This window comes from Suricata suricatta, chromosome 7 (genome assembly GCF_006229205.1).
Source record: "Suricata suricatta isolate VVHF042 chromosome 7, meerkat_22Aug2017_6uvM2_HiC, whole genome shotgun sequence".
Lineage (NCBI taxonomy): Eukaryota > Metazoa > Chordata > Mammalia > Carnivora > Herpestidae > Suricata > Suricata suricatta.
Genome location: NC_043706.1, coordinates 10,360,819 through 10,380,175, shown reverse-complemented (window position 1 = coordinate 10,380,175; position 19,357 = coordinate 10,360,819). Strand labels below are relative to the sequence as shown.

Sequence of the window (19,357 nt, the reverse complement as noted above, 5' to 3'; positions counted from 1 at the left end):
CGACTTTACTGAATTCATCAATCAGTTCTAGAAGGCTTCTGGTGGAGTCTGCTGGGTTTTCCATGTAGAGTATTATGTCATCTGCAAAAAGGGAAAGTTTGACTTCTTCCTTGCCAATTCTGATGCCTTTTATTTCTTTTTGTTGTCTGATTGCTGATGCTAGAACTTCCAGCACTATGTTGAACAACAGTGGTGAGAGTGGGCACCCCTGTCGTGTTCCTGATCTCAGGGGGAAAGCTCTCAGTTTTTCCCCATTGAGAATGATATTAGCTTTGGGTTTTTCATAAACTGGTCTTATAATGTTTAGGTAAGTTCCTTCTATTCCGATTTTCTCAAGGGTTTTTATTAAGAAAGGGTGCTGTATTTTGTCAAATGCTTTTTCTGCATCTATCGACAGGATCATATGGTTTTTATCCTTTCTTTTGTTAATGTGATGGATCACATTGTTTGATTTGTGGATATTGAACCATCCCTGTAACCCAGGAATGAATCCCACTTGATCAAAAATATGGAATGCTTCACGAATTTGCGTGTCATCCTTGCGCAGGGGCCATGCTAATCTTCTCTGTATCCTTCCAATTTTAGTATATGTGCTGCCAAAGCGAGCACAAGCTATTACTATTTTTAAGTGTAGGATTTAACTTAATTCTTCATGAGACTAAATTTTTTTAAGACCATTTTCTTCACCTCCTGAAGAAAGAAGACAATGGATAGTGATCAACTTACATTCGATGATCAATAGTTAATTAAATACAATTATACTAAATCTGAAGTCCTTTCCTCTGGATCAAAAAATGAATACAGCCCTAGTGTAGAAAATAGATAAGTAATAAAACATTTAAAAAAGATTTATTTTTGGGTTATAGAGGCTGCACACTTCATTGGTACTCAAATTGGAAAAGCAGTATAATTTGGGGCACCAGGGTGGCTCAGTCTATTAAGCATCTGGTTTGGTTCAGGTCATGATCTCACTGTTTGTGGGACCAAGCCCTGTGTTGGGCTCTGTGCCGACAGCTTGTAGCTTGCAGCCTTCGGATTCTGTGTCTCCCTCTCTTTCTGCCCCTCCCCCACTAGTGTGCATACGTGCTCTCTCTCAAAAATAAACATTAAAAAAAGAAGGAAATATAATTTTAGTCTTCCAAGTTAGGAATAGCAAGGGGGGACAGTGACTCTGGAAGAGGAAACAATGTCTAAGGGTTGGTGTCCTTGGTGGCCAAGAAGAGAAGCACCTTGACACCTTCCCTCCAGTCTCTCTCTTATGATCTATAAGATAGCAACACAGATCATAGTAATTTTTCTTAGGTTTAAAAACAAAAGGCCTGAGGAACCTGGGAGGCTCAGTCAGGTAAGCTTCTGACTCTTGATTTCAGTTCAGGTCATGATCTCCTGGTGTGTGGGACCCAGTCCCACAACCGTCTCTGTGCTGATAGCGCAGGGTCATGTGATCATCAAACTCCACTATTCCTTGGTGAAGGATCTCACCGCAGTTGTGGTCAACACTATGTGTGCTTTTTTTTAAATTTTTATTCATTTTTTTTTGAGGATTTAAAGGTGAGATCGTTTTATATGCATGGCGAGGTTGGTTTAAACATATTGCTTAACAAGCGTTCTCAATGTTAAATTCTGTGAAATTTTCACCTTGCTTAAAATTAAGAAGACAAGATACGGTTGTAGTGGCAAATGGACTAACAAAAATAGACCATAAATGGACTTTCTATAAAGAAATGTTTGCAAATGTGGTCCCTAAGTGATCAAAGTGTATTAAAAGGCTTATAGTATATTGAATGAAGTTGTTCTAACTGGTTAAATAGTTTTAGGTATAATTAACCTGTTCTTTCATAACATTGTGAGGAAATATTTTCCTGAGCATTTGGCCATTAAGAAATCATCGTATTTCGAAAATTAAATGGAGATGATAAATAAATTAATAATGACATTAGATGCATATTAAGTTATCTCTGCTGTCCACACATGCAGGCACGTTAGCACAGACTCATCATTCAATTAATTGCCTTTTGCTGCAGTGAACCCCTAATCTCAGAAATGCAACGATCATACACACAGAAAACCAGATAAGCTATTTGGGCCACAATTTAGAAATAAGAAATCAGGTTTTCACTGCTGATGCATGTGGGATCTATCTTTGAGTGACCAGTAGATCATTTTTGTATTAAATGCTTTCAACGCTTGCCATACATTCTTAAGGAGCTCATCAGTGAGACAAAAAAAAAAAAAAAAAATCTACATTTACCAGAGAGCATTTTATTCCTTGTTAGATAAGAGGTCACCAATTCAGTCTTGTTAAGATTGGCCTGGTTTCTTCTGTGCTTTAGAAAGAGAATGTGCCAAATTTCCATTATGATGGAGAATTTCAGGGGATACCCCAAAGTCTGAAAATACTTATTTATGTCTCTTTTTAAATCCTTATTTATGTCTAGTCTAATTTCCTCATTCTCTTATTTGGCCCATCTATCCTTCTCTGATTATTGGAGGTGGAGAGTAGGCGTACGTTGATCTCTAAATGCAACTCTTGATATATTCAAAGATTTGTTATTAATTACCTATTCACTTTTCTTCTTTTGGCCTAATAACCCTTATTCTTTATTGTTTAGTTTTTTTTTTAATGTAATCCTTTCCATGGCTTGCTTTAGGTTGGCTTCCTGGCTTCTGTGTCTTTAGTGTGGCATTCAGAATTAGACTTGAGTTTAGTGGAGTGCTAAAAACCTAATTTCAATGTACTGTAGATATTTTTAAATGACAGAACAACACTATTTAGAACAGGTATCATTCTAATGGCTTCCAACCCCCCTCTCTGCTATGCTGATATTTTTAAATCATTGATAACTCTCCATCTTTTATTTTTTGTGTTCTGTTTTTATGTGTATTTATTCCATAAATTACTAAAAGCACCATTGCTTTTAGAAAATCACATATAATGTAAATAACTCCCATCTATAATTGTGGATTAAATTTAGTGGATTAGCTCCTTATTTTAGTGTTAGATCTTTCTAGAAAATATGAAAATGAGTCCCAGAACTTTATGTGTAATGGCATCTTTACATGTGAGTTGGAAGCAATCATAGAAATGCAGATGGATCTTTGTGTTATATCCATCTAGTCAGCAAACAATTATTGATGCATATCTTATGTATCAGGCAGAGATCAAGATAGACATTGTCTTTGCCTTTGTCAGATGTCTTCCTAAGAAGTCTACTGGAAAACATTTCTACAATCTTGGTCATATTCCAGATTGAAAAAATGATAATGTAAAGACAAAGTTGGTGATTCTTTTTGATAAAGGGAATACCCCTTTTTAAAGTGATATGTGTGAACTAGTTGTTATAAATTCATCTTGTTTCCAGCTAGAGAATAAGCACAGAGTGTCAGGACACAGTATCTTAGATTTTCTTTTGCAGGTCCTAGCAGTTTTCCAGGCACAGAATTGGTGTTGATCACACACACTGTAACCTGCAGGACAGTAGAGTTTAATGTTGTGTGTATAAGTCTGGTGGAAGCTATGGCTTCTCATTGCAGAAAAAAAATATCCCTAAGATTCCAGAAGCACTTGTACTCCCTGAACCTCCTTTATGGACTCCAGGGTAAGGATTACTGACAGTCAGTTCAAGGTCTTCACACTTAACCCATGTTCCCATGATGCCAATGGAAAGTGGAGGATTTCTGGTATGGGTCACAGTCCAGAGTGAGGCTTCAAGGACTGGTATGCAATCTGTTACATGGGGAGATGTATAATCTCACAGAGAAAGAGGAAATGCATTTTATCTTCCTTCATGCATCACATGGTAAAATGGAAAAACCAATGGGGGCCAGAATGGGGCCAGGAGGATGTGGCACAGCTGGATGTTCTACCTTGTTTTGATCTAACTTTTGAGCTAGAAGGAAATACGTGGACTTTGAAATTCATGTATTAGTTCTAACTGGCCATCAAGTCTTCATTCGCTGAGTGGTGAAGTGCCTGAATGGCTCAGTTGGTTAAGCGTCTGATTCTCGATTTGAGCTCAGGTCATGATCTCATGATTTATGAGATCAAGCCCTGAGTTGGGCTTAGTGCTGACAGCCCAGAGCCTGCTTGGAATTCTCTCTCTCTCCCTCTTTCTCTTTCCCTGCCTCTGCCTCTTTCTCTGTCTCTCCCTCTCTCTCTGTTCCTGGCGCTCACTCGCTCCCTCTCTCATGCGTGCTCTCTCTCTCTCACTTTCTCTCTCAAAATGAATAAATCAGCTTAAAAAACAATATTCATTTAGTGTGTACAATGTGCCAACATTTGGGAAGACCCATTATCTGGTCTCGTAGAACTCATTTGTCCACCCTTGTAACTCACTGGAGCAGTGGTGGAAGAAAACTGGCTGGAGACACCATTGTGTCTGATCTTGGACAGCTCTGGCATGACCAGCAGCAGTGTTCAATAAATATTGGCTGGTCACTTAGTCTATTACTTCCCCTGATGAGTTAGCTTTCTTGCAGAATCAGAGAACAGCTGGGGTTAATAAAAGAAAAGTTGAGATTTGAGAGGGGCACAGAGCTCCATATACTAATTATAATAAAATATTAAAAATATACTTAGGGTAACAGTTCTGGACATGAAGTGCATACTAATATGAGATTCATTTTGATGTAAAGCATTTTCAAAATCAGCTAGCTATCCTCAGAGTGGCCAAAATAGTGGTCCGGAGACGGACTAGGAGCATTTCAAATTCAGCAGTATGTTCTCTTATTGGCCCAGAGATGGCAATAACACAAGGAGCAGCTGGTAAGAATCTGGGTCTATTCTGACTAGATCATGCTGCCTGAGAGTCTAATTTTGCTTCAAAAATGGTCTAATTTTGCTCACAGTGGAAAAAGTGGTATATTCCTTTAGTGTCAACAGACCAGATTGCATCTCCAGTTTGTTTGATGGGGGAACTTGGTTCTGTTCCCAGATATGGCTCTCCTTCATGGATCATTGAATTACGCTAAGTATTTTGAACAAAGTCAATTTCAATACATGCTTCTTTCCTCCCAAACCTTGGAATTTCTCTTCATACCAAGGTTTCAAGAGCTCGTGTTTGTAGGAAGAGAATACCCTGCCAATGCAGGTCACTTCAGCCCTAGCTGTCTGCTTCTTCAGTCCTGAATAGGTCAACCCTAAGGGCCCTTCAGGATTTAACAGTTGAGCATTTTTATGATGAGTCGTAGATGCTCCAATATTTTGAAATCCATGCAAAGATATATGTGCGATAGATCTACAAACTGGTGCATAAAAAAGAGTAGGCTCTTTCTGTCCAAAAATATCCCTGATTTGGGTATTTTGTGTCTTGGCTTTCAGTGAAGGGACTTCTGATATTTTCTTGTTTATGTTCCCTCACATTTCTTCAGGAAACAGCAATATGTGAAAGCGCTTATTACTCCATCAGTATTTTTTTTTTCTTTGAGACTATTTCCAACTGAGGGCCCATTACCTATTTCTGATTCACTTAGTTTCAAACTCTCTGGTCCTAAGTAATGAGCCATGAAGGAGACCAGGTTGGAGAGTGACCTGGGGAAGGACTTGCATCCCCACGGGGGGCCCTGGGTCCCTCTCTGAACAAGGAGTCCTTTCCTCCCAGCATGTGCTCCTTTGTGCAGCTGCCTGTGGCCATGACAAATCCAGGAGCCTTGCTCCAGGCAAGACTCTGTTCCACTGAAAACACAACTGTCTTCAAAATGAACCCGGAAAACTTTGCAGATGATGTATCTCTTCTTGTATTACATACCCTGGGAGCGTGAGGCTGCAGCAGGAGGAGGATGGGGAGGATTGATGAGCAGTAAGCTCTATTTATGTTCTGCTGATGGGCTAATCTCTCACACACACCTGGATGTGATCTGAGCTCCTGCCCACACAAAGGGAGCCTGGCATTGGCTCTGGCGCTAACAAGTCCAAACTGAGCTCAGACTTCAGTCTGGCTGGAATGTGCAGATGTACTACCTGGAATCTCACGGAGAACCGTCTGGGATCCCCCCAAGTTGGCAACTGATCTTGTGTGGGTGGGGTGGGGAGTATGGTAGGAAAGGGATGATAGTTCTGAGAGAAAGCCCTGTGGTAGAATTTTAAGGAGAAGGACATTCCTCTTTCCTTTTCCTACATTTCTTTTCTTCTATCCCATCTGGTCCCCAGGTTTCTGGTCCTTTTGCTTTATTCTTTCTCTTTTAAGAGTCCATGAAATTGTGGCACTTAGCTTTATTGTGTAATGAATGAAGCTTAACGAAATAAGCTATTTGCTTCATTTGATGTCATCCAAAATAGGTGGTTTCTTCTGCGTAATACCTGCAGGTAGGGTTTTACTCAATCCTTTTTCTGAAAGCCATTGTCTATTTTTAGCTCCTTTTTGGAATTTCTAGTTGGACAGGACACACAGGTGGGGAGGAAGGCCTACAAGGCAGCCTTGAGGCCGGCAGCAAGGCTCTGGCGTGTGATAGAAAGCCTACCTCATCATGCTTACTGTGCTGTGTTGTCTGCTCCCTGATGACTTCTTTGGATTGAATAAGGCCAGCGACAGAAGTGGGTGTGGCTATCCCTCACACTGACATTTAATTTACCTAGGAGTACAATAATCTGAGAAAGAATCAAATACTTGAAAATTTTGCTTCAGTGAGCAAAAGCTAAGTGTTTGTACCATATTGAAAAGTGACACTTTTCCTTGGCATTAAAAGGAAAAAAGGGTGACAGGTTCAGGGACTACAAGCAAAAGGAAAGAACAAAACTCTTCTTCAGCATATTTACGGTTCTGACATCAGAGAAAACTCTGGAATCTTGCACATCATGATGGTTTTTTTTTTTTTTTTATCAGCTACGGTTTGCTAGAACAAGGTCATTGGGGCCTAGGAAAAGGATGTGGTTGTAAAACCTAAAAAAGGATGGGTATTTTTAAGTATGTTACAGAGAAGGAAGCAGCTGGACTTAATAACTAACAATATGTGGGAGGCAAAAGTATGTTGAATCTCATACAGAAGTTTGATGATTAGAGAAAGGGCGGGCAACACTGCTTCCAAATCAAAATAACCCTCTATAATTAGCTCCACCTGTGCTAAAAAATTATGCTCACATACCGTTCCCAATTTATTGAAATTTATGACCATGCAATATGTTATATGACTAATAGTCCACTACTGAACCAAAAATCAATATGCAGTCCTCTGTTGATGAAACTTGGGTTTATATTTTATTCATGTTTGTGTTCTCAGTACCTAACATGATACCTGACATCTAGATGATGTTCAAAATGCCAAACAAATGGATAAAATGTCAAATCAGTGGGCTGGTTAAGCTCCCAGAATTTTCCTTTAAAACATATCTGGCGAGGTTCAAATATTTGTTTGCTTTAATGAGTTGAGTGATTAATTTTGTGTATGGAGATCTGGCACTGGATGTCATATTTCTTTGCAATGCATCAGTAGCCAGGCATTTTATAAATTAATATCTGCTTCATATCAGCTTACAAGGTAGTCATCATGATCAAGAGTGGGATATTTTGGTGAAATAACCAGATAGTCAGTATGCCAAGGCAGGGATCATGGCCAATACTACATTTCCGTACCTTTTGTTTCTTGACCACATGGTAATTTAGGACTATGTTCCCAGATGATCTGAGCAGGCATTGCAGCCACCACTCCACTATATACACCTTCCCCTTGTATTGAAAGCCTTGCCATATCCTGGACCTCGGGAGGTGGTTTGTGGTGGCCTACTGGACCATCTCATATGACATGTACTTCCTTGCCCATCTCTCCTGAATATAAGTAACTAGACTTAAGACAGCCACGGATATTTCTGAGATAGCCAAACTCCATGTAAGACACAAGTAGACCAGATGCATAACTGTCCTCCAAATCGGGAATATTAGCGTCTTTGTGTGGGAGATATGGAATTCAGTAGCCATGACTTCTTGTCTTTTAGCTAACTCAGTTTCTGGCTAAAAAATTATTCTGCCTAAGATGTGAGGTATCTAATGTGGAGAGATCTGAAACAGGGCTGGACACATGGTTTCAAGGGATTCTTAGCCCTAATCTACTAACACCCTATAACAAAGAGGTTAAGAGCAAGGACTTTAGAATCAGAAAGCCAAGGTTGATCTTCAACCCTCTCACTGCATAGCTGTGTGATCTTTGACAAGTTATTCAACCTCTTTACATTTTAGTTTGCTCATGTGTAAAGTGAGAATAATAGAAAATAACATCGTTATAAGGATTAGATGAGATAATGCTTATAAAACACTCAGCAGAATGTCTAGAAAATAGTCATCAATAAAAATTATACAGCATCATCATCACCACTTTCACTGTGACATTAACCTGGGAGAATTCCTCATAGCACCCTGGTAACCTGAGTGTGAGTTTGCAAAGTGAAAGAGTTTCCAAGAGATGGCAAACTGGAAGGGCTGCCTGGGATGGAAAGGTCATCTTGGGTCTCCGAGAGTCGCCATCACAAACACCAGAAGAAGTTCTGCGGGACGGAACCTTCCATGGGGGCAAGAACACTTCATGGCCCCTCTACCGTGGTTATTTTCCTGGGACTTGGGGATCTGCAATTTACAGAATGATGCACATAACCCCTCCAACAGCAACAAACAAACAAAATTTAAAAAACACCAATAACCAAAAACAATAACAAAAAGCCCATGTGGCCATCATCTATAAACTGAACCAAAGAAGGAACCATGTAATCCATTTGTGAAATGGCCAACCCATTTCAGTAACTAAAATAAAATTTATTCACAAGCATAACTCAAGCCCATCAACTGTTTACTGTGTCTAGATCAATTTTCAGCTACAGAAGTCTGTGAGCAATAATAATTTCTGGAAGACCAGAGGGAAGGGAAAAAAAAAAAAAAAAAAAAAAAAAACCTCAAGAAGGCCTTATAAATAAGAAAACCTTAAAAATGAGAATGTTCCGAACATGTTTTTAGTCAATGTCTTTATGCAAACTGCACTAATTAATCTCATACAAACATGGATATTTTTGTAAAGCATAAGCCCGAGTGCCATTTCATGACCATGTAATTTACAAGTCCTCAAATTACATTAAAATCACCACACAGAGTGTTTACAGTTTAATTACATGGTTATTTACCATTTCCAATCAAGTGTTATTCATTCAGTACCTCTTTGCCTGATCTTACCTAAAAAAGAAAACACTTTTTTGCTGAATTTGAGTGGTAAACATCCAAACATGCCAATACTTAAAGGCAACAAAGATGTGATTTGGAGTAAACAAACTCCATTGACAGATTTCAGAGAACTTTCAGAGGGAAAGAGAATGGAAAGAGATCAACATTTTACTAAAATAGTATTTCTTTGCTTGTTTCCATTCTACTGAAAAAGGAAAGAAACCTATCACTATTCACTTCCCATTCTTTATGTAAAGCCAACTGGGGTTGTTATTCATATTTTGTATTACAATGATATAGGTTTTCAGTCAAGAAATGTTTATTGAATATCATATGTGTTCTGGATCCTGTGATAAGAATAAGTGTGAAAAATAATGCATGGCCCCTTGATGAACTCAGACTAGATATCTACTTGTACATTATAGACATTTAAACATGTAGAATGTATTTACTTCTGGTGTTCTCTTTGTCACTTACCAATACCATTTTGAAATTAGAAAATCTCAGCCCCAGCATGGAGTATCTGTCTTCAGGCAATGGCTTAAGCTTTCTGAGCCTTAGTCTTTCCATCTATAAAATATGACAGTGGGGACGATAATACTAGTAATGCCAGTTTTCTCTCCATGGTGGTCCGATTATAAAGACAAAGTAAGTCTGAAAATACTTGCAGATTACTTTGTCAGGATCTGCCTCTACCCTCAATTCCCCCCAAACCCAGTCTCACTGAGTCCGTTTTTGTTTCCCTGAGTTTCCTAACAGCTTAGGATGCTTCATACCCCTGTTATGGTACTAGACATTTATATCAGGAAACAGTCATTTGATGCATGAACTGGGATAACCCTTAGATTTCTAATTTTGACTTCTGTCCTTTGGGAACTCAATTTTTTAACAAAAGTGCCTTCATTGTGACATCCTCGGACCATCTACATGACCAGAAGGGCTTCAGAAATATCCCTATTTCTTGGGCCCATTCCAACCTTAATGAATGAGAATCCTTAGCTGTTGAATTCAACCATGTAGCTGTCTTTTAAATAAGTTTTTCTCTGTTCCCAGAGTCACTGTATTTAATTGGATTGTTTGCAGATATTTCAGTTCTGGTCTTTCAGGTACTTGGTAGAATAATTATTCTCTGTCCACTCAGAATTAGGTGTGCATATATCACTTGTTTGGGCCAATAGAATGTGAATGTATGTGACAAGTCATGTGACAGACACTGAATTGAAATAACTTATTTGCTATGACTTTATATCTCTCATAATTTAAACATTTTATTTCCCTTTTCCCATGATTAGGAAACACCTTATGACTAGTTTTCCCAAACATGATTTCACGGTCATGGCAAAAAGTGTGAACAAACATCAGATTGTAAATTAATATATACCAATCATTGTGACATTATTTTTGATGGAGCAAACATCAAAATGGCAGGGTTGTTAACAGCCTTTTTTTTTTTTAATTCTTCCAGTCTTAAATATCAAAGACAATAATATCTACATAGGGAGATTTTATATAATGTTTCTATTCATGCTCATTTATCTAAGCCTGGATTTACTTGGGCAAGTGGAAAGCAGAATAATTGTATGGGGCAAAAGGAACTCATTTCCTATACTGAACACCTCACATATACTACTTACTTTGCTGAATCCATTTACATATAATCACACTGAACTATTAGAGACATTGTATTTTTATACTTCACATGTGAACAGTTATACTGGTTAAATCATTTTCTAAAATTTACCAAATTAGAAATGGAGATCCATGTTGCCATCTCTCTGTTTGCCCACCGACCCATGCTCTTTCTACCGTATCAAGTAACCTATGGAAAAATCAGACAATCATTCAATGTGCTGATAGTCATACTAATTTTCCAGCTATTTGCTCAATTTTGATGAGGCCTAAGCATCTTCATAGATGTTAATAAAATGTAGTTCTTAGGGGTTCCTAGCTGACTCTGTCGTGGAGCATGTGACTCTTGAGCTCAGGCTCTTGAGTTCAAACCCCACATTAGGCATGGAGCCTACTTAAACAAACAAACAAATAAAATGTAGCATTTTCCTCAATTTTGAATAAAAACATCTATAGACCATGCTCAACATGCATGTAATATGTACTTATACACCCACATATATTTTCAGTTAGAAAACTAGGAATGGCACATGTAAAATGGTACTTACACTCTTCATTACCAACTTTGCAAACCAGTTTGTCCTTCTGTCTGCAATAGATACAAGTAAACTAACAAACTAAAGTAGGGTGATCACCTTTGGAAATTGCTGGCCCTAAGATATAGATATTTAAATGACTTTCAGTCTGGAAAACACATTAAGCATATGACACGTCATTACCATCCAACAATGATCCAAATGGAATGTGGAATATAAAATTATTTCAGATATTAAGACTTTGGAGAAGCTTGGGAACAATAGTCATGAAGGAACATAAACCCATTTTGTGAAGTGACTTTTGATTATTGAGGCAAAAAGGTGGTTACAAATTCCACTCCATCTCTGCTCCTTTCTGTTTGGTTCTAAGTTAGATAAAAGGTCAAGTGGGAGGACAGAGTCTAGAGTCTGGCAAAAAAAAAAAAAAAAGAGAAAGAAAGAAAGAAAAAAAGAGGGAAAAATGAAAATATGTGCATTCCTTACAGTTTTTGTGGGATATCTATCACTGAGGATTTTCTCTGGGCTCTGGCTTTGGAAATTACAAGTCTATTGGGCAGTTATCCAATTGACAGCCCTTTAAATGAGACATATACTAAATAGCATGTATGCATCAACTGCATACATGATAGCCTAGGTAGAAAGTAATAAATATTAATATTGACCAACCCCTAATCACTAATAATAAAGTATTCTTCAGAGTATATTTAGAGTGATTTTTTTTCCCTAAGGAATTGTTATGAAATAGACAAGCTGCAGGATAGCTTGGTTTGGACACATTGTTAGGAACAATTAGTATATTATCTCGGTAAAGAAAAATTACAATTAGAGTTTTCAGAGCAGGAATGCCACAGAGGTGATCTTTTCTGACTCTGATCTCACAAGTGAGGAGTCAATATTCTGGACATTAAATGGTTTGTGTAACATCACTTGGCTAAGAGATGGAAGAGACAGGGCTTGCACAATCTTCCTTGAAGAACCCTCCTTCATGTTTGCCATTAAAATAGTAAGTAAAAGGAACAAAATAGCTTTTGCCAAAATTAAATTAAAAGTCACAATTACAGAGAGATCTTCTTCAATATCACCCATACTACATGCTGTATGGGTGTACATATATTGAAAGAATCTATTGGATGTTAAATGGTTGTATTTACACCTCTTATGTTAATTACTTTCATGTATATGTTGAGCATTACACCAGGATTATTGCATGACTACAGCTGAGGAAACAAATATTCACACAAGGGATATCTTTCCTAAGATTGTAAAATAAGTAAAAGACCCAGAGTTCGTACTTAGACTCTTTGGATTCTAGAACACAAATCTTTCTACCTGCATCCCTACCTCTTGCTAAGATGTTTTAAGAGAACGAGAATTTTATAACACAGATCTGGTTAATAAAGAGATAGTATAAGAAATACATTCAAAACAAAAACCACAGAAAACTAAAGAAAAAGTGAAAAGTGGTGAAGTTAACATTGGCTATAGGAGGAGATTGGGGTAGAGCATGGGGAGGGCCATCTAAATGAACTACAACAGGCTTTGTCTTTAGTATCAAGACTTTCACCCACATAGAATTCATTTCCAGAATCTCAGTATTGTGCAAAATGCAGAATATTACAATCAACTTAGGAGTTATCATAATAAAACCCCTAGGAGAAATTACAATTAACTTGAGTCAATTAGATTTCTCAAGGATCCCTGACTTTAGCTCTGGCTAACAGGAATCTTAATGAGACAATTAATATTAGCTAATATCAGCTTGATTGATTTAAAGGGTACATATAATTATATAGATGTGTGTAGACAGAAGTATTTGTGTGTGTGTGCTATACCAATTTGTGGCATTCAAAACTGAGGCTCGAAATATTTTGACTCCATAGATTAAAAAAGTGAGTTTAAAAAATTATTTATTCTGAGAATCAGAGACAAAGTAAACAACCTCAGAAAATCAGCCTTAGGCATGAGCTAGATACAGTTAGATGAAGGAAAAAGTTAGATAAATATTTGCTGTATGCTGACCAAGTATCATTTTCAGTAAATTATCCCCTTACTCCTCATAGTCTTGAAGGGACTATTTATTACCCCTATTTTACAGGTTAGCAACTGAGGCTGAACAGGTTTAAGTGATGACCACAGAGATTTCTCACTGCCAGGTGTGGTTGTATAGTTGGTACTGTCAACAGCATCTGCTAGAAGAAAGGAGCAAATTGAGACCAATGCACGTTTTATGTTCTGTCCAGTGATGCGCTGTAATGAAAAGGTCTGTAATCCCAGAGAAAGAGGGTGTCTTTCTCCAATTTTTCCAGAGGTTACCTGCCTCACTGAATTACAGGATTAAAATTTGAATCCATGAATGTTGGGGCAAAAACCAGGCTCTTTCCAGGATCTCTCTGTCTCTTTTTTTTTTTTAATGTTTTATTTATTTTTGAGAGAGACAGAGATGGAGATGGAGACAGAGGCGGGGGGGGGGGGGGGGGAGAGAAAGAGCAAGGGAGCGCGCAAGAGCGAGCAGGGCAGGGTCAGGGAGAGGGAGACACAGAATCTGAAGCAGGCTCCAGGCACAGAGCCTGATGCATGGCTTGAACCAATAAACCCAATAAACCGTGAGATCATGACCTGAGCTGAAGTCAGACGCTTAATCAACTGGGCCATCCAGGTGCCCCCAGGATGTCTTGAAGCCTTTCCCACTATGAAGATACAATCGGAATAAGTTAACAGTAGCTGGTATCCATCTCATAATAAAAGGGCTAGATGATCTCAGTATCAAGAGTTAAGACAAGAAAGGGAAAAATGGAAATTTCTTCATAGCATCTTTTTTTTTAATGTTTTATTTATTATTTTTGATACAGAGAGAGACAGAGCATGAGAGGGGGAGGGGCAGAGAGAGAAGGAGACACAGAACCGGAAGCAGGCTCCAGGCTCTGAGCTAACTGTCAGCACAGAGCCTGACGTGGGGCTTGAACCCACAAACGTGAGATCTGACCTGAGCTGAAGTTGGAGGTTTAACCGACTGAGCCACCCAGGTGCCTCTATAGCATCTCTTTTTAAGATAAAACATTGTCTGACTTTGAGTTTTCTGTATGGATAGAGGAAGAAGAAAAAAAATAGTTTTGATTGGGTTGTTTTGTTTAATCTTTTAAACTCTTAGAGTCAGTTTGTAGTAAATCACTCTTTTGGCTCAACAAATAAATCTATGACAAGAGCATTAGCACCATGCCTAGCACATAGGAGGCATCAAGTCACATCATCACCAAATTATACCAAATGAGTTCTGAAGTTGTCATCAGCAAAAGTGTCTGAGAGTGGTAATGGAGGTTGTAACTGATGTTACAGATTTCACTGGGGCACCTGAGTGGCTCAGTCAGTTGAGCATCCAACTTCAGCTCGGGTCATGATCTCGTGGTTTGTGGGTTCAAACCCTGCATGGAGCTCTGTGTTGATGCCTGGGAGCCTAGAGCCTGTCAGATTCTGTGTCTCCCCCTCTCTCTCTGCCCTTTCCCAACTTGCACGCTATCTCTGTCTCTCTGTCTCTCTCAAAAACAAATAGTTTTTAAAAATAAAAAAAAAGAAATTTTAGTGACTAAAATCCAATGCAGTGTGAAAGTTACAGTGCCTGCACAAAGAAGCGAAGCCTATAGAAAGGGCTGGGGCCCCACTGTTCCCACCCCCTTCACCTGTCTTCTGCCTCCTTCAGTGGTCAGTGAGTTCCTTGAGGGCTAAGGCCCATGGATAATTTACTCTGTCTCCACCATTTTGCACATAATAAGTGTTCAATTCATAGAAGCTGCTTAGTGAATACTGTTGAAGAAATTACTTTTTTTGTCCCTCCTCTTCACAATACTCATGGCCATTGCCCTGTAGACACTCCGGCATTTTACTCTATGTTAGGGGAGAAAAAAGTGAAAAGGAACTACAAAGAAATCCTACTTGGGAACCAAATTTTAAAGAGCAATAGAAACAAATTGTGGTTATATTCTCCAATGTGTGACACAGAAATAGCAGAAATTATCAAGAGCTGAGTGGCAGGAAGAGGTCAAGCTACACCTTAGAGGTAGAAATGATGAGAATAGATTGGGTACGAAGGAAGAACATCATGCATGTAGATGGAGGTGTTCAGAAGAATGGATGTATGTGAAGGACAGAGACATTGTTGACGTCTTCATCAGAGGTGTTAAAGATGAAAGAATCTGAAAGCCATGGGAGCCTTGAATTTGACCTTCAGCTGCAGTGAGTTCAGTCAGGTTAGGGGTGGGCCACAGGCAGAGCTGAAGCCATCTATTTCTTAATGTTTAAAAGAAAGTTTTAGAAAGATGGCAGCACATCATCTTGCTTAACTCCACCCAAGTTAAATATCTGTATTTTAACAATGGCTTCTTAGGAGACAGTGCATCATCCTAAAAACCAGGATGATGATCTGGGGGAGAGAGGGATAGTCTTGAATGTTTGGACTTTTTGGTGCCCTATAATGTCATATCTTGGAAGGGAAAGTCTACATGTAAGTAGGTACAACCTACTGTAAAATTTCTTAAATGGAGTCATAGCATGGTGGCCCACTATGTCAGAGGTAGGATGTGTTCTGATGTGGAGTGGCATGTCAGAATCGCTGCCATGGGTATGGAAGCATCACAAGAGCCATCTGTTCAAAGCTATTGCTCCAGGGGGTCCTGATCTTTGCCTTTCTGCTCTCCAGTTCCCCCAAGGCTAAAATGGTTCTCACTCTTATAAATTGGTTTAAAGATAATATGAATATGAGCAAGTCTGGTCTCTGATCAGCAGTCAGTACCAAATAATGCTTCTCTTTTGGCCCACTAGAAGAATGTGCTGATTTATAGCCAGATGTCATAAAATGAGTAGGAGCTTCGAAGAAGGGTAATCTAGGCTCTCACCCTGCCTCTGTTATGGACCCATCATGGGGTCTCTGTGGCACTGTCAGAGGTTCAGAGATGCCTGAGTTTAATTGACCTAAAGCATTAGATCTATTAGTGCTGCCATTTTGGAGAAACTAATTCAAGTCTACTCTTGGGTCTATATAGCAACATTCTATGCTACCATGCATTTGCATTATAGGTTGATAACAGATTTGGAATCCCAGTACTTTATAAGACATATAGATAGAAAGAATTGCCATTAGGCATCAGTTCTCCATAAATTTTCTCTAGAGTCCCAGAAAGCATGTTATAGCATGCTGTGTTACAAATACAGTGATGGTTGACTTGGGAGAAGCTGCCTGTTCCTTTTGTAGTTAGCTGGATGACCTCCCTTTCACAGAAGGAGGGAAACAAGCCATGAGTTGTAGTAGGCAAAATAATACCATCTGTCCTGAGCTGTGTACCCCTTAGTGGATATACAGGAAATATGAAACTTTGGAATTGTTAATTTTAGGAACTGAAAGTCTTACAGAGAAAAAACCCATTATGTGTGTGGGTAGAGAAGGCTAGGATCACTGAGGACCAGAACCAGTCTTCTTGGCTTTCTTTGTGGCCAAGAATAGAGTGGTTTGTTCCATTTTAAAATTGGGGGCAGGGGTGAGCACTGGGCTAGGTGATCTAGTTTTAGCACTTCGTACTTTAGAGTTATTTCCATTTTTGAATGGGCAAAGAACTAGATCCCAAAAAGAACATTTAAAAGAATTATGCTTGCTCTTAAAATGGGATCCATTATCAACTTACAGTGCCATTGGTTAACTCTGGACCTCCAAAATTTCTCAATATGAATACCACTATTGCTCTTATATGTACTATAAAATAGGTCCCTATAGTATAAGTATCAGTAAATTTCTTTGAATATCATGGTCTAAGTGCTCTGAACAGGTCAGAGGGAATGAGTATTGTTATAAAATTTTATCTTATTTGGCCTCTACCATCCAACCCACTTTGAAAGATTTTCCAATCAGACGGTGGCACATACCTTCTTTTCTTTGCTGCAGGTCTTCCATGAAACCCCTGTGTCCTTTATGGCCACTCACCTGTGCTATTCTTTCCTCAACCATTTAGCACAGTAAAGGAATCCCTGTTATAGACTGGTTTGTTCAGGTCACACTGTTTCTTTCTCTAGGCTTGATTGTGTCTTTTTACCGCACATTCCAGTGTGTCTGACACTGTTGGCAACATGGTAAATAGCTGGTTGGAGTTCTATTCTTCCTCCAGGAAAGACAGATGACTGCATTCTTTGTCTAGGTGGCTTGGTTATTATTGTTCTTTTTCTTTACCTGTTATTTTATGAACCTCTTACTGCAGTTAGCTTGTCTATAGGCTTTGCTTTCCAGCAGAACTGACTTAACATCCCTCCCGTCTTTTGTGAGTACATTGTCTACCTCGAGAGAAGTACTTAACCTTATTAACGATGACTTCGATTCCACGACTGTTTAAGATAAGAGGAAAACGGAGATCGTGTTCCCTGGAAACACATCCCCAGACCCTGGAGCTTTTAAGGCTGGGTTTTCTATTTTTCTTCTCTGCTTTTATGGAGCATATGTGAAATTTAACCAGACAAGAATGGTTTCAAAAGTGCCTGCTAAGAAAGTCCAGTGTGAGGCAGAGGCCTGCAAATAACTGAACAGATGTAGCAGGTGTAAACATGTTTCCTTATCTTGGTTCCTGGGTTTTACATCCTCCTAGAAGACTCTCTGTACTGTAGAAAAGGGTTATCGGTACAGATGGTAAACTGCTAAAATGCCCAGAAGGTTCAAACTCATCTGTGCTTTTAAAGAAGGGGAGGAGTGTGCATTATCTGACTCGCAGGTGTTTGGAAGGCTCCAAATTACCTTCAGGTTTTCCATTCTTACTTTGCTTGAACAGATGTCTTGGGTTATATGTGGAAGTATCCACTCCTTATGGTGTCCAAGTGTTTAAAATTGGAAAGAGGGTCCCCAGGAGCAAGGAGGTGGAGCTGAGCGCTCGGCACATGAGCCCCTGCCATCCTTGCAAATTGAGGCTCTAGCCCCTCTCGTCTCTGCACTGCTGTCACGGATTTTCTCTGGTCACTGGATCCTCATTTTCCTGCTTTGCTGAGTTCTTATTGTATGATGTTTCTGGCACAGACACTCCATTCTTCCTAAACCTTGTTTCTGTTTCTGTCTCTCCCAGCCTGTGGTAGCAACAAGTGCAAACAGGCAATGACCACATGCTTCAGATGTTCAGCTAGAGCAGCTTCTGCAGAGTGAGTACCAGAAGCATCCTCTGTTACCACCAAAGAAGGGCACAGACATTTGTTAGCGTCCTTTCCCAGAGCAGGAGACTTTAATCCTCTCTGAAAAAATGCAAAACAAAATTAAATTAGCCTAATGTTAATGCCTGTGACACCATTGCACCTGCTATGTTTGCCCTCCTGCTATTTCTCCCTTCCAACATCCAATAAAAAGAAACATGGTCTCAGAACTGCATTTCCTAGAAGGTATTCCATGCAAGTTTCCATAGGGAATATTTGGGAAAATCCTATGTGGACAAGGAGTGTGAGAAGTCTTGTGTTACATAGAAATCAACATTCTTCTTTTAACTCTGGGATTTGGGAGGAGGCATTTAAACATGCTAATTTGTGAGTCAAAATCGTTATAGATATATTATGCAGGACTATTTATTTAACCAAGAGATGCTTTTTTGTATGTGTGGCGTATGTCATGGGAGAAGTATTCCTTGGTCTACACTTTTGGAAATATTTGCTTAGACAAAACAGTAAGGCCCCAAGAGACCCACATGTAGCTACAGTCTGCCCTAGGGAAGCGCAACACTCAGTGAACGGTGTTTTGTTTGGTTTGGTTTTGAAATCATGGGCATATTGACCTCAGAAGGTTTTACAGATTGTAATGGATATTTTGGCTAACACGCCAGGAACTCTTTCTCCCCCTCCCCCCACTACTGTCATCATACTCTTTGAGAGAGACTGTCCCTACTCTTAGCACCTGTTCTGGACTAAGTTGTGTCTGTCTCCAAATTCATACGTTGACAAAGGTATTTGGAAATAGGGCCTTCACTAAGGTAATTAAGACTGAATGAGATCCTAGGGAGAGGCCCTAATACAATTGGTGTCCTTATAAGAAGAGGAAATTTGAACATACGA

The 19,357-nt window shown here is 39.2% G+C and overlaps 1 long non-coding RNA gene and 1 other non-coding gene across 2 annotated transcripts in view; one reads left to right on the top strand and one right to left on the bottom strand.

Moving 5' to 3' along the window:
• LOC115296323 overlaps positions 1–18,591 on the top strand; it is a 152,119-nt gene extending 133,528 nt beyond the window's left edge. Inside the window, exon 3 of the long non-coding RNA XR_003910849.1 lies at positions 18,388–18,591. This is a non-coding gene — a long non-coding RNA (uncharacterized LOC115296323). The remainder of the gene's footprint in view (positions 1–18,387) is intronic.
• LOC115297243 lies at positions 503–609 on the bottom strand. Its single transcript, XR_003911346.1, has one exon. It is a non-coding gene; the product is annotated as a U6 spliceosomal RNA (small nuclear RNA).
• Positions 18,592–19,357: the final 766 nt, after the last annotated feature.